Here is a 15,769-nt window from a genome sequence, read left to right as displayed (position 1 = left end):
ATCCTCCTCCCCCTGTCCCCCTTCACCTGCGACTGGATTTTCAGGCGCTGCAGCATTTTCTAGGTCTTCTAGCATGAATTCAACATGAGTAACATATTCGGGTGAGCTTGTGCATTGCCGTACCACCTCCTTTCTCGCATGTTGGGGCTCAGACTCACCATGTGCGACCCACCGGTGGTAGTCTGGCATAAACCCATTCTTGAGAAGGTGTCGACCCATTTCATCCTTTGTTTTTTCCTTCTTGTTGCTGCAGATAGTGCAGGGGCACCACACTCCACCACGTCATGTATGCCTGGCAAATGCTGCTTCCAAGAACTGATTCATCTTTGTAATCCATTCTGGAAGCACACCTCCCCCCCCCCCCCACTCAGCCAACCACTATACATCCACTCACGATCCTCCATCTGATGTATTTTCATTGACAAAGTAGTTTCATCTAGTATTATTTCAATTAATTACAATTATTCATGTTTTACGGCATGAACTCAAACTATCTAATAGGTAAGGATAGGTCATAATCCCACCCGAGGATGTGTAGGTGGCTTCGTTTTCATGCACTACTCCGATCTAACACAAAATTTCGGCAGCACCTCCCCGCTGTTCTTCAAATACACATCTCGGCAACAAGCCGAGAGAATGTGCATTCGGAGAACAATGGGAAGACGCTGCCGAAATTCTGTATCGGATCGGAGTAGATCATAAAAATGAAGTCAGCCTACACATCCTCGGGCTGTCCATGGAAAACGTTGGACAATTCGAAAGAGTTATTGTTATAAATATACAAAGATTGCATATTTATAAATAATATAACTCTTTCGAACGGGAGACGCATAGGTAACGCGACTAGCTAGCTACATGATTTACATATACTTCTCGTGCTATCAAAGGAGGCCATCCAATGACACGTGTCAGGCCCCCGCATTTTTGGACCCGCCTGGAATATTTGAGGCATTTATTGCACAACTATGGTTTCGATGCCGGAAATTGCAGATCTACAAGGCGACACATGAAATCATTCCCAGAAGTGGCATGTAAACTCCTATGTAATGTATTTGCAACATGCATAGGCCTTTTGCAGACGAGGGAGGGGCAGGCCCAGCCACCGGGGAGGGCAAAATTACCTCGGGGCCATGCCTGATCCAGCCGTTTAAATCCTTGGAAAATCGTATGATGCCGGAAATCCTCGGGAGCTGGCACGGTGTCATAACATGGCCCCTGTAGGGTGTGGTAAAAGTTTGGGAGCGTTTCGAGTAGGGCTCACCTGCGACCGCTTGTAAACTACACCATCTCCGATGTAGTCTCTAGGTACCGAGAGGGAACGAGTCCGATTTGCGAAGGAAGTGTGGGCCCTGTTGCTCCGTTGGCCTCGAAACTTCTCATGCTCTCAAAGGAGGCCATCGAATGACACGTGTCAGGCCCCCGCATTTTTCGGACCCGCCTAGAATATTTTAGACATTTATTGCACTGCTAGGGTTTTGGAGCCGGAAATTGCAGATCTGCAAGGCGGCACATGAAATCATGCCCAGAAGCGGCATGTAAAGTCCTATGTGATGTCTTTGCGACATCCTAGGCCTTTTGAAGATGAGGGAGGGGCAGGCCCGGCCACTAGGGGGGGGGCAAAATTACCTCGGCTCCATGCCTTACTTCGCGTTACTGAGTGCACGTGTCTTGGCTCTGGACGAAGAGCAAAGCACTCGGCGTAGAGTGAAGTTTCAGTAGTTTCTTTTGCATGTCATCATAATATGGGTACGCTAGGAGGTCGAAAGTCATATAAATATTAAAGTGGCGTTAAATTTAGAGTTTCACAAATAAGACCCATGAAAACTACTAGTCGACAGAAAATAGGGGAGAATAATAATACTAATTAAGTAGTAAATATAAATGCAATGACAACCATCTTAAATCAATTTTGCATAACTGTTATGGGTTGGAAAAAAATCCGCAAATATGTAAGCCTAGTGCTTTCATCGGGCACACGGCTTATATGTCCCGTAAGCCGAGTGCTTTCCCGGGGCACACAACTTATATGTCCTGTAAGCCGAGTCCCTGCGTTGGACACACGGCTTACAGGATGCTCCGTGACGGCGCCGTCAGCCACGTCCGTTGCGGACATGTGGCAGTCTGTCTTTGCCGAGTATGTGCTGGAAGCTGGGTGCTTTTTCGAGTAGATACCGTGTGGTTCGTATAAGCCGAGAGTTTTTTTGCAGCACTCGGCTTATAGGTTACCATAAGCCGAGTTCTTCCTGTTTGCCGGGTGTTTTGTTCCCTAGACTCGGCTTCGAGGTGCATAAGCCGGGTGCCCGAAAAATAACACTCGGCTTATAGGCTAACGCTCGGGAAAACCGAATTTTCCTGTAGTGTCTTCTCCTTTTCTGGAAAATCAACAACCTGAAGCAATCTATAACAATACTCCACAACGTGTTCCTTCTTATTAGTCAAGATATACAATCTGAAGGAATCTCTACGTATTATACTCCATGGCATCTTCCGCTTTTGAAGCAATCTTGCAGCTTGGAAATCGCGACTGAAATGTTGATGGACTCTACGTCAAGCGGTGGTTCATTCAGATCAATCATCATGAACAATCAACCTACAACAAACTGTGTGTTAGCCCACCACAAAAGCATGCATAACCTTTTCGAACAAACTAGTTGTAGAATAAAAGGAGCAACTATAAACACTTGTTTCGGCAACTATAAAGTTAAATAGAGGCAATTTCTATCTTCTTTTTTCTCAAAAGTTTCTTGTTTCTTCTTTTTTTTCTTATATGTTTTATGTTTTTACCAGTATGACACACATATATAGCAGCAAAGATTTGTTTTACATGACATGCGCTCATTCATTTGTGCCTTTTTTTGAGCAGCAGATTACACCTTTTGATGATGGGAAACAACGTGCATATTTGACGGAGAGCTTACCAGGAGCAGAAGGCCTATCATTTGATGTAGTTTATGTCTTTTTTATTTATTTTAGTGAGACCATACGTACGCTAGCGAAGTATCTTAGTGTGGGATTGTTCGAATCTGTTTATCACGTGTCCGTCATTTTGTGCGTTTGTCGTTTGTGTCTTTTTAGTGAGAACCATACTGATATGGCAAAAGGTGTGTGTTAACACATGCAAGTTACTACTTTCTACCCCTGCTTCTAGCATGAGTTTGTTTCTATGAGTTTTATGTTCTTGGTAGTACATGCTTTAATGCACAGGTGCACAGCTCTTTTTTTATCAGAGTTGCTTCAAAAATGAACATAATTGCTTCAGTTAACTGTTCGAGTTGTCAGGTTTGTTTCCTGGCCAGGGTCGCTCATGAACCCCAAGCACCTTATACTAGGATAGGAAAGAAAGCCAAGTAGGCTTCAATGCATACAATATAGAGATACACCTGCAAAACACCTGCAAAACTGTGCAATGGTCCTGCATTTTGTTTCGCACTAGAGTTGCCCTATTTTTTGTACTGGTGTTGCTTTTTGTATCATAGCAGTTGCTCAAGATGCATGCCATACATAGGGTTGCTGCAATGCACTTGCAAAACTGTGCAATGGTCCTGCATTTTTTCGCACTAGAGTTGCCCTATTTTTGTACTGGTGTTACTTTTTTGTCTCATAACAGTTGCTCAAGATGCATTTCATACATAGGGTTGGCTCAAAACAGTCTACAAGTTGCTCTTATTTTTTCACCAGAGCAAAAGAACGAACTAAAAACTAGTTGATGTTCAAGCAGGAAAGGGCTGGGGTGGTTGAGTAGGGAAGAGAGAGGAGTTGGGGTAAGGTGGTGCTTACCTTTTTGGGGAAGGTAGGTCTCCTTTTTGTCTTCAGATCTGATTTTTGGAGCAAGGAGGAGGAAGGACGTGTTCCTACGTCGGCTCTGTTCTTCAAGACGCCATTGATGGGGCAGATCTTGTTTAGAGGAAGAAAGAAGGAGCAAGGAGGAAGAAGGGGACCCTTGCGTCGGCTTGTGCTTCAAGGAAAGGGTAGGAGGGGGTCGCGTGAGGCCGTGTAAGTCACGTGAGCAAGGGAGGGGGCGGGGGTGCGGGGGCGGGGTGGGGCGCCAACTAGTCGGGTCCGCGCGCGCGCTTTCCTTTTTTCTTGTGTCCGCTCGGGCGCCGTCGTTTCTTTCCTAAATAGCATGGCGCTCCGGCGCCAGCTAGTCGGGTCCTTATTTCTTTTTCTCCTTTTCTCTTGTTACACAATTGTCATGGCCTGGCTGTGTATATATAGGTGCAAAGCTAGCCGCTCTCAACCTGCACACAGCAAACCGACTAGGGCACGCACCAAGATACAAGTTCTAGCCGGACAAGTACTACTCTCCTAATCACCGTCTACCTTAATCGCACTTTATACTAATTCTAACAGGACTCAACATGACTATACGTACTAGTACTCCCAAACTTACCTAACTAATTCTACTAGCACAATAGTTTATCCAAGACTTACACGCATTAGTTTGGATTAAGCTAACACAGTTTGCAAAGTCCATTGTGAAGATATCAAGCATGCTACCTTGTCATGTGGTCGAGTTTCAGAAGTCTGGGATAATTTGGGTGTGGGAGACACCATAGCTGCAGCTTGCGGATATGACAATACAGGCCCGGGCGCCTTGGAAGCCATACTACGAGGTCACATTTCGGGACCTACTCACATCTCGAGTGTGGGGTTTAAGGAACTTGTGGCGACGACCTGCTAGTATACATGGTGGGAACGGCGGCGTATCGCACGAGGCGAACCGATTCAGAGCGCTGCTCGCTCAGCGCAAGGTATTGTTGCGGTTGTTTTGAATTATGCGAGAGCAGCAAAACCAGCAAGTAAGATTCGAAGACACGGCTGGGAACGACCTGGTGATGGTTTCATAAAGCTGAATGTTGATGCGGCATTCTCTGTTGATGAGGGAAGAGGAGCGACAGGAGCAGTCATCCGTGACGATCAAGGTAGATTCATATTGGCGAGTGCATGTGTGCTGTCAGTTACGCAGCGGATGCTCCTACAGCTGAAGCTCGCTCTATCCGGGACGGATTGATCCTAGCAAAGCAATTCAGGATGCAACAATATCACTGTCAATTCGGACCGCATGGAAGTAATTCAGACCATGCAGGAGGATGGCAATCATTGGTGCAACAGCTGCTATCTATGAGGAGTGTAGCTTTTTAGCAAGAAATTTTTCGAGCATCTCCTAGGGAAAGTAATATGGTAGCTCATTTGCTAGCTAGTCAAGCGGAGGGAACTCTCACCACTAAGTGGTATGTGGATCCACCTATTTTCATTCTAGATGCTTTGGCAAATGATGTGAACTTATTTGAAGAGCAATAAAATGCCAGAAGGCTTTCCCTCAAAAAAAAACTGCTCCTTCAGGAATAGAGATACCAATTGATAGAACCACCAAGGATTCAACTCAAGAACAATTAGTGCACGCACTGAACAATGTCCATCTCACGGACCCGATACAGAGTTCTTGGGATCGAGCTTAATCCTACCAAGTAGGTAGGGTTGTACGCTAAACTACACCAACTTGGTGAACAAAAGATAACGAGAACCACTGAGTGCGCTAGCTTATAAAGGGGAAGGAGAAATTACAACGTGGTAAAGAGAAACGGATCAGTTAACTAACTAAGCCAATTGTAAATTGAGCTTCAGTAGTTCAGTTAATTGTATCTAGCTTTAAAGGTCAAGTAACAGTGAAGCCAATCGTCGCCGTGAGCAACTTCACTTGCACGAGAATTGATGATCCCACACGTCCATCCAATCGTTGGTTTCTTCTTTTGAGCCTTCGGTCTGCGAGGTGTTGAGTTCTTCAGAGATATTCAGCTTCGACAGGTTTTGGAACATCAGGGGCACTGACAGCTATGGAGCTACTCCCGTCAGGTTCGGCATGGCTGCTTTCGTCATGGAGACACTTTTTTTTTGCGGGGGAATTTGAGAACTTTATTCAACAAAACGCATTCGTCGAGCAGTCAGCCAGGAGGCTGCTGATCAGGAAGCTAGGGGTAGAGTCCAACCAGCTTTCGGTCATATTAAGCGAACAAGCTCGCTTAGCACAAAGGTGTGCAGGACCGTTAGCTGGTCTCGATACATGTTGAATTACAAAAGAGAAAAAACTAAGAGAGAGCTCTCCAACTTCTGCCAGAATAGGTGTTATCACCGAACGGTCGGTGAGGCGCGAGTTCCAGAGGTTAACCAGCTCTAGACAGTCGGTCTCTAAGATCACATGTGTGTAGCCGCGTAAGGAAGCAAAAATCACACCTTCCTTGAGAGCTAGGGCCTCGGCGATGAGGGGATCCGTAACTCCGGGAAGGGGCTTGCACCATGCGCCCTTTAGAGCCGAGAAAGACCGAGCAACTCCACCTGCTCCTGCATGCCCATCATCCAAATGTGTAGCCGCATCTGTGTTGATCTTGATGGTAGCATCAACTGGTGGTTGCCAACCATAACCAGGCAGTACCAAGCTGAACTGTTTAGGCAGTTCTAGGATGGCGAGGTCCTCCCTGATTCTTCGAACGGAACTGGCTGGATCCATCCCGTCCCTATCGTGTGTCAACCGGTTGCGCGACGTCCAAATAGCCCACATAACCGTGACGATGATCGCTCGTTCTCTCTCGGAGAAGCGAGGATCACATAAAATATCTCGAGCCCATGTGTGTGGGTGCAGCCGCGGGATATGGATGACGAAGAGCAACCGGGCTTCTTCCCAAAACCGGCGTGCATGGGAACAGAGCAGCAGCGCATGCTCCAAATCCTCCTCCATAGCGAGACAGACCTTGCAGGTGCTTGTTTGTCAAATATGACGACGGTGTAAGGTGCTCTCATCTGGTAAAATGCCCCTTAACACCCGCCACCAAAAAACTCTTACTTTTGGGACTACATTGAGCTTCCAAACATCCTTCCACAGCTGTTGTTGATTCATTGAAGTGCCGGTAATCTGCCCCTCTTCTAGAGCTAGTCGCTCTTTTTGATTCACCAGAGCTCGATACGCCGATTTAACAGAATAGATGTCTGACTTCTCATGTGCCCAGGCTAAGAAATCCTCCCCTCCTCCATGCCGCAGTGGAATGTTTAGCACTACCGCAGCATCCGGAGCAATGAAGGTCTCTCGAACTAGATCACGACGCCATGACCAATTAGATGTATCAATGAGGTCATTGATGGTTTGCACTGCCGTGTGAGATGGTCGCAGCAGGGGGGTCATGGTGTTGGTGGATGGGATCCACTTGTCCTCCCACACCCGAATAGAAGATCCATCGCCCACTCTCTTCACAAGCCCTGTGTTTAGTGCTTTCCGGCCTGATACAATCGCTCTCCAAACAGCTGAAGATGACTTTGGCACGGAGGCTTGCATGAAACCAGAGTTGGGAAAATATCTACCTTTCATAACCTTGGCGCAAAGTGAATCCGGATTGGTCATAAATCTCCATCCGTGCTTTCCCAGTAGAGCCAAGTTGAAAACTCGCATATCGCGAAAACCCATCCCCCCGCTGGGTTTGGGTGTAGCCGATTTATCCCAGGCTAACCAGTGTAAGGATCGACGATCGAGGAAACTTCCCCACCAATATTTCGCCATGCCTGAAGTCAAACTCTTACACACCTTTTTTGTCAAGAGGAAAATGCTCATGCTGAATGTCGGGATCGCTTGCACGATAGATTTGAGAAGTGTCTCCCTCCCGGCACATGCAAAAAGCCGCTCTGACCATCCATTCATCTTTCCCCGAGCTCGGTCACCCAAATGTTCAAAAGTCCCACTGTTAATCTGCCTGCTGCAATGGGTAGACCGAGATACTTTTCTGAGAATGCTTCCACTTGCACACCAAGGAGAAGTTTCAGATTCTGCCTGAGATTTTCTGGAGTGTTTGGACTGAAGTATATAGCACTCTTGCTTCTGTTAACACTTTGTCCAGATGCCTCATCGTAGATCTCAAGAATTTGATTAAGCCTTGCCGCACTGTCGGCATTTGCCTTGATGAAGATGAGACTATCATCAGCAAAGAGGAGGTGACTCACCCATGGTGCTCTGAAAGTCACTCTTATGCCACGGTCGATGAACTGTCCGTAATATTTCAGAAGGGATGAGAATCCTTCGGCACATAGGAGAAATAGGTATGGCAAAGCTGGGCAGCCCTGTCGCAGCCCTCTCGATGGGTTAAAGTATGGTTGCAGCTCCCCATTTACGCGCACTGAGAAGCGAACTGAAGAAACACACTTCATGATCAGCCTCACCAGACTCGGTTGAAAGCCTAACTTCAAAAGCATAGCCTCCAAAAAATGCCACTCTACCCTGTCGTAAGCCTTCATCATATCCAGCTTAATCGCACAAGTGTAGTTTTTGCCTTTCTTCAGCCTCCTCATGGTATGAACACTTTCAAATGCAACCAGTACATTGTCGGTGATTAAACGTCCGGGGACGAAAGCACTCTGCTCCTCACTTACTATGTCATCCATGCATCTTCTCAGTCTGTTGGCTATCACTTTTGCTGCCACTTTGTAAAGCACAGAACAGAGCGCAATTGGACGATATTGTGAGATGCTCTGGGGGTGACGTACCTTGGGAATTAGCGTGATGGACGTGTCGTTGAAGCCCAATGGTAGTTCACCTCCATTGAGGAAATCCAGCACCGCCTCCGTTACTTCATGATGAAGTAGCTTCCAGTGGCGTTGGAAGAAGCCCGCCGTAAAACCATCCACACCCGGCGCCTTCGACGGAGCCATTTGAAATAGAGCTTGGCGTACCTCGGAAGGTTCATATGGTTTACATAGGGCTGCGTTCATCTCCGGTGTGACCCGAAGTGGCACATGCGATAAGAGCACGTCCATGTTATTGACTCCCTGTGTCATGTACAAAGCCTGATAAAAAGCATTGGTTTCAGCTTTGTCTTCCTCTTCGTTTGTACAGACCGAGCCGTCAGGCCTAGTGAGACTAGCGATTTTATTCGTTCGTTTCCGTTGCCTGGCCTGTGCTTGGAAATAAGCCGTGTTGCGGTCTCCAGCCCGCAGCCACGGCACACGAGAACGTTGCCGGAGCCATATTTCCTCCAAGCGGAGAGCTTCTCTCAGTTTTTTCATGATGCTCTTCTCTTCATCTGAAGGCCCCCGACCCACTGAACGTTGCCGTAATCTGTCAAAGCGTGTCTTCAGGTTACGTACTGTCCTAGACAGACTACCAAATTCACGTGCCCCCCATGGCTCCAGTTGGCGTTGGAGGCCAGCAAGGGAGTCCGCGATGCCCTGCAGCCCTGGAACTCGCACCTGATTCTTCCAAGTATCTGCAATCAGCTGATCGTAATCTTGATGGGATTGCCAAACATTTTCATACCTGGACTGCTTGGTACCCTGCGGCCGATGTGTGAAGGCGTGATGCCTGAAATCAGTGAGGACGAAGCAGTGATCCGACTCCACCGCACACATATGCCGAACTCGCGTATGCTCAAATCGTTGCCTGAATTGTTCGTTTGCGAAAGCTCTGTCGATCCTTGCCTTAACATTAGCATCCCCTGATTGTCGATTATCCCAAGTGTAGGGAATACCTGACCAACCGAGGTCTTGAAACGTACAGTTAAGGAAAAACGGCGATTTTATTCTGAGATCATTTTGCACTGACTGACACTTACTTTTTTTTTAGAAAAGGAGGAATACCCCCGGCCTCTGCATCTGGACGATGCATACAGCCATTGACTGACACTTATAACGAGAATCATTGACTGACACTTATAACGAGAACCACTGACACGTACATACAATTAGTACACTTATAAGTAGTAAAGTGTAATTAAGTAGATTATCCGCCCATCATCATGCATGTACGCATGCATGATGTAATTTTATTCAGCTACTCGACCATACGTGAAGGCACGCAAGTACGTACGTACTACGTAGTTGCAACGACACTGACACATCAAGTTTTAAGACTCGATTTTCTATGCATGTCTCAGTCGAGATCCGACCAGGTGACGGGCAGCTCGCCCACGCTGACGTCGACCCCGAGGGCCTTCCACACGGCGGCCGATGTGCTGATCTCGTGCTCGCCGCAGCCCTCCTCGATGTCGCACTCCTCCACGACCATGGCCTCCACGGCGACCCCGCGCGTGGTCACGACGCGGATCATCTTGCCGCACCGGATGCCCCCGCCGTACCACGCCGAGGTCAGCGACGCCAGGAGGAGGTCGTCGCTGTGGGACTTGCCGTCGCACGCCGCTGGCCCGGAGTGGAAGTCCGTCAGGGACATCACCGCCGGGGCGTCGTGGACGCGCTGGCTGGAGTCCTTGACCTGGACGTGACGGCCGGTGGCGCACGACACCTGCAGGAGAACAAGGACGCCGAAGATGGCCACGACCTTGCTGGTGTTCGCCATGGCAATTGAGCTAGCTCCTGCTTAATTGCGTTTGTAAGCTTTGCCCTATGTGCTTTGTCCCAATGCTGTTGGTTGGAGGGAGCTTATATAGGATCGTGGCGCAGCCTGCTGACAAAAGATGGACGTATTTACTCATGCTGAGTTGCTGACCTCGGGTGTCTCGTCAGAGAACAGTTCGTCGAAGCCTGTCTGCAGACAAAATAAGGAAAGAGGTACTACAATTGCATCGTTGAGATCACGAGTGTTTTTGGATTTCATGGCGCTACAGCAACATGTGTGCCAGATTTGAACACGCATGGCTCTGTCTCTGTGTTCATCCACCGATGTGATGCATTCTGATAGATAATGAGAGAGTCACCTTTTTTTTAGGGTAAAGAGTTTTATTCCATAAAAATATAGGGTTACAATCGAGAGGCAAAAGTTCATCTATGCACAGTGGTCCACGATCTAGCCTACAGCAGTCGCACTATCAATACAACTATACAATGACAACCGATATGCTACCCTATTTTGCTCACGCTTAATTTTTTGTGGAATAAACTCATAAAGTACCCTAAGATGCTTGATCTCAGGTACGAAATGTCCATATACCGACCGAGACAGGTTATCACCGGTTAGGGACGTTAATGCCGACCGAGATAGCATAAAACTACTACTCCCTCCGTCCGAAAATACTTGTCGGATGAATGGATGTATCTAGACGCAATTTAGTCCTAGATACACTCATTTTCATCCATTTTTCCGACAAGTATTTTGGGACGGAGGGAGTACTTTACAGGTTAGGGTTCCAAAAAACTATCAAATTTTATTTTTTCGCTAATAACTACCAAGTCAGGGGTTGGTTGTTTCAAAAAACTCAAATAGCCGAGTGCTTAACAATTGATCGCGTTTACTACATGTTGGGCCCGCATCTAAAGGAACCGTTTGTTTGACCGTTAACTGACATATAGGACATATAGGGCCCACATGTCAGTGTCTTTTCTTAAAACAAGCAATTGAGCCCCTGTAATCTTTTTAGAAAAGCGATCGGATCCATAAAACGCAATCGGGTCCCTTCCCGTCCACGTGCTCCAGAACGGCACGAGCAGCCAGCAGCCCCACCAGAGGAGCTCGCCGGCCAACAGCCCCGCCGAAGGAGCTCGCCGGCCAACAGCCCCACTGTGAGGATCTCACCGGCACCACCTCCTCCGGCCGGCGAGCCGCGCCCGCGGCCGCGTGTGCTCCCCGCCGTGCGAAAACTCTCCCTCCCTTCCCCAGCCTCCCAATGGTCGTGGGAGCGTGCGTGCCGGCGGCCACCTCCTCCCGGCCTCGTTCGCGGCGGCGGGAGGTGCGCACTCCAGCAGCAGCGCAGGCCGTCCGCGTTAGCCGCTTGCGAGGCAGGGCAGCAGCCGGCATAGGCGAGGCAGAGCGTGGCCGCCGGCCCAGGCGAGGCAGGGCGTGGTGGTCGGCGCAGGCGAGGCAGGGCGTGGCGGCGGCCACAGGCGAGGAGCGTGGATCCGGCCGCTACGGGCGCCACCGCGTGCGCCCTCCGCTGCCAGGCCCGGCGAGCTCTGCCGCACGCCGTGAGGCAGGGCGTGGCGGCGGCCTGCACACAAGGCCCCCATGGCACGTGTGGCGACCGTGGGCGGAGCCCCATGGTGCGCGGCGACGACCATGGGCAGGGCACTTTGGAGGCGCGGCGGCGACGGTCCAAGGACCCGATTGCTTTTTTAAATGATTTCAGGGACCCGATTCCTTCTTTAAAATATCTGTAAGGGCTAATTCGTAAAAAATCTATAGATGAGGCGCTGACATGTGGCCCCCACAAGTCAGTTAACAGTCAAACAAACGGTCAACCAAACGGTGCATTTAGTGGCGAGCCCGACCTGTCATAAACATATTTAATTTTTTAACAAAGAGGATTTGGGGTTTTTTGAAACAGCCAACCCCTGAATTGGTAGTTATCAGCGAAAAAATAAATCTGGCAGTTTTTTGAAACTCTAACCCGTAAAGTAGTAGTTTCATGCTATTTACTCAGTTTGATTGGACTATTATAGGAACATCACTGTATTGAGTCGTCGGTGCCATACCTTGCATCAGCACATGCAACTCACCCTCTAGTGCGTCGTTGCAATTAAACGGGCAGCGATGCGCAGCAAAAATCGCACTTCCATCATGTCTCCTCAAGATCATGTCGGCTGCCGCCGAGCCATCGACCGAAGAAAAGGCCCCATCAACAGATAGTGCAACCCGATTTATCGGCGGTGGTACCATGGCAGCGCGCTGAAAACCACTACAACACAAGTAGATGAGCCGTCCTCCATTAGCGGCATCTTCCCCTTCAAAATTTCCTCGGTGCTATATCTCCTAGACAGATTAAGTGAACACATATAACTCTCGAGATAATGAGAAAGTCACCTTTTTCTTTAAATGAACAGAGAATCAGTCGCCGGTGTTTGCAAGGGGGAGTCTTTGTCTCCCCTACAGCAAGATGAAAGAACCTCTCGCCTCTAGAATATGATACTTAAATTTTAAAAAATGATCATGGCGCGTCTAAAAATTGTTCATGTAGTGTAAAAAGAAAAATTTGCGCAACTTTTAAAAAAGTAGTGGTCAACCCGTGCATTCACACGGGCTAGTTATCTTTTTATTCAATCTATATTATGAACAAATATGTTTTCCAATACAAAACACTGTAATTGAGACGTTTGTGAAGCATATACGTTTAGAAACATGGAGATTTACCAAAGAAGCTATGCATATCAGTTAGATGAAATCATAATCTAACGCCACAAAGCTAATGTTTTTTCTAATAATATGGTATCACAGTATATTGCTCAAAGCTGAGTACATCAAGATGCAATCGTCTGTGAAATTTTCTCAAATCATATGCAGTCACTTGTTTTCATCTCGGAAGGTTGGAGATTGTTTATTTTTCTGTGTACAGGGTTTGACCTTTTACACATCTGACTATTTAAAATATATTTAAAAAACAGCTATTCTGGATAGTGGAGCAATTTAATTTCAATTTGCCTAAATATATGTTGTGTCAAATCGAGATTGTGTTGGTGTCCGCTCATGTTCTATGCCATTGAAAATCATGCATTGGGTCCATACTTGGGCATTGAGAAATAAGGGCGCTTTCAGAGGCGAACGACCATGGGCATAGAGAACATCTGTGATCCATGGATCTCCGACCAGAAACCGTATCCAAGATCCATGGATACATGGTAATGCAATATTAAGGGCGTGTTCGGTAGCCTTCCAACTTCTTAGCTCCGCAACTCCAAACGAGGAGTTCGGCCGAACGGTTTAAATCTTGGTTATAAGAGTGAGAAGCTGGCTATTTGTGTAGTGTAAAATTGGAGGAGTCGTGGAGTTGGAAAAGGCGAGCTCCCACGAATCAAAGGAGCGGGAGTTTGACTGAAATTACTAGCAACTGCCACCGCCAAGTGAACGGCGTGCGTACCGATTCGATCCCATCCCGCACGACTGCTCTATCCCCATGATCTCCTTCTCTCGTTCCTCTCACACAGGCTGTCGAGGCCATCAACCCATGTAGCCGGCCGCCGCCCTCCCAGCTCGCCGTCCGCCACGCTGGCCGCCCGCCCTGCCGTCTCTATCGTCCTGCACTGCCGCCGTTTCAATCCGCCAGGAGCTGCCAAGGACGCGGGAGCAATGTCCGGCGCTCACATCCCTGAGCCTCGACGACCTCGCTGTCCTCCCCATCGGTCGCTCGCCGTCCATCTGCGGCTTCGGCTTCCGTGTGGCCGTCCACGGTGATGGGGTAGTGCCGGCATGCTGGTCCTCACCTCCATCCTTCAATGGCGTTGACGAGCGATGCAGGATGACCAGGGGGTCTGATTGTAATCTTGTTTTGTTTATTGAGGTGGTTTGTGCTAATGTGTATGACACCTGTGCTTGCCAAACTAGAAGCTGATGTGCCGACGGATGGTTAGCTCCGAGATTTTCAACGAGAAGCTGGTTATTGGATATTGGCTGAGGAGTTGAGGATTTTGAGGCTGTAGAGGGTTACCGAACACGCCCTAAGACTCGAACCACAGAAGAATAGAAATTTATATTGGACTTCTTGTAGTAAAGGGATGGCACATATAAAACATGCTTCTAAAATCCTCTAACTTTGAATATTAATATATCGGAAGTTCTCAAAATTGTCAAGTAATAACAAAAAATAGCAATAAATTTTCATTAAAATCAGTTTCATCATCTCATAATGTTAAAATGCTTTGTGAACATTTATGTTTAAAATATAAAAATCTAAGTAAAACATTGTTTATTCCACCTATGTACTCAACGTCTTGTAATATTCAAATGATGATACTATTTTCACCGCCCGGTAACTAATTAGCATTTCATCGAACTTCTCCTAAGAATACATAGAATTCATAACCTTATATATGGTTATATTCCAAAAAAATATTTAATATACCTAGGCGTCTCAAAAAGAATTGGTTCATGTGATTTAGCCAGTTTGATTCACATGCGTACCATGTAGATTATGTCATTTCCCATGAAATTAAGAAAGACGTAAGATTTTATACAACTGTTACGGTGATTGGCTAATTTAGGAGCCTTTCATCCATCTCAATCTGACGGTGAAAAAATAGAAGTTACAAGGAGTTACGAGATTGAAATTACGGGAAATTACAAATGACGGTGGGACCGTTAAATATTTTTTGTGGGACCAGTTTTTTATTTAAGGGGTAGATTCGTCAAGGAAATATGTAACTCGCAGACCCGAGTTTTTATTCTTTTTGCAAAACTGCCGAACGAATCGATCGTGGCTCGTTTTCCCTGGCTCGCTGGTCCCGCCCCGCTCGGCCCGTCGACGATGGCCACGTTGCGCCGCGCGTCGACCTCCTCCGCCGGCAGCAAGGTCAGCAACAACCGGCAGCCGGACTTGCGCATCGTCTCCATCGGCCACCGGCACACCGGACTTGACCTCGCGCGCCGCAGCAACGCCCACGCCTGCCCGGCCGGGTTAGGTCAGGTTACCTGGCGCGGTGGATGGACGCTGAGTCGGGGCCGCGCCCCGCAAGCACGCCCAACCCAAGGATCCTTCTACCTGGTCAGGTAGTACACTAGTATGAAGAGATGAGGAACGACACCAGGCCACGAGGGTTCCCATCCTCTGCTCGATTTGGTCTTGAACACCTACAGTCATGGAAACATGATGAGTATCGGGAGTATACGAGCAGAAGATGCATGGCGAGTTACTTAATCCGGCCACTTACCATCTTGAATTTGTCCACAGTTCTAGAGAGAAACCCCCCTTGATGAATCTGTCATTCCCCTGAAAAAGGCATGTGTTCTTAGGATAGCAACAGCAGTACATTCAGATCTTTGGGAGAAGATAAGGTTCAACTAGTAGATACAACATTACCATTATGTCCAGCATTTGGTTATGAGCCTCCACCACTTCATTAATATCATCTGATATCT

Source organism: Triticum aestivum, chromosome 7B (assembly GCF_018294505.1).
Source record: "Triticum aestivum cultivar Chinese Spring chromosome 7B, IWGSC CS RefSeq v2.1, whole genome shotgun sequence".
NCBI classification, from domain to species: domain Eukaryota; kingdom Viridiplantae; phylum Streptophyta; class Magnoliopsida; order Poales; family Poaceae; genus Triticum; species Triticum aestivum.
This window is presented reverse-complemented; position numbering follows the sequence as displayed.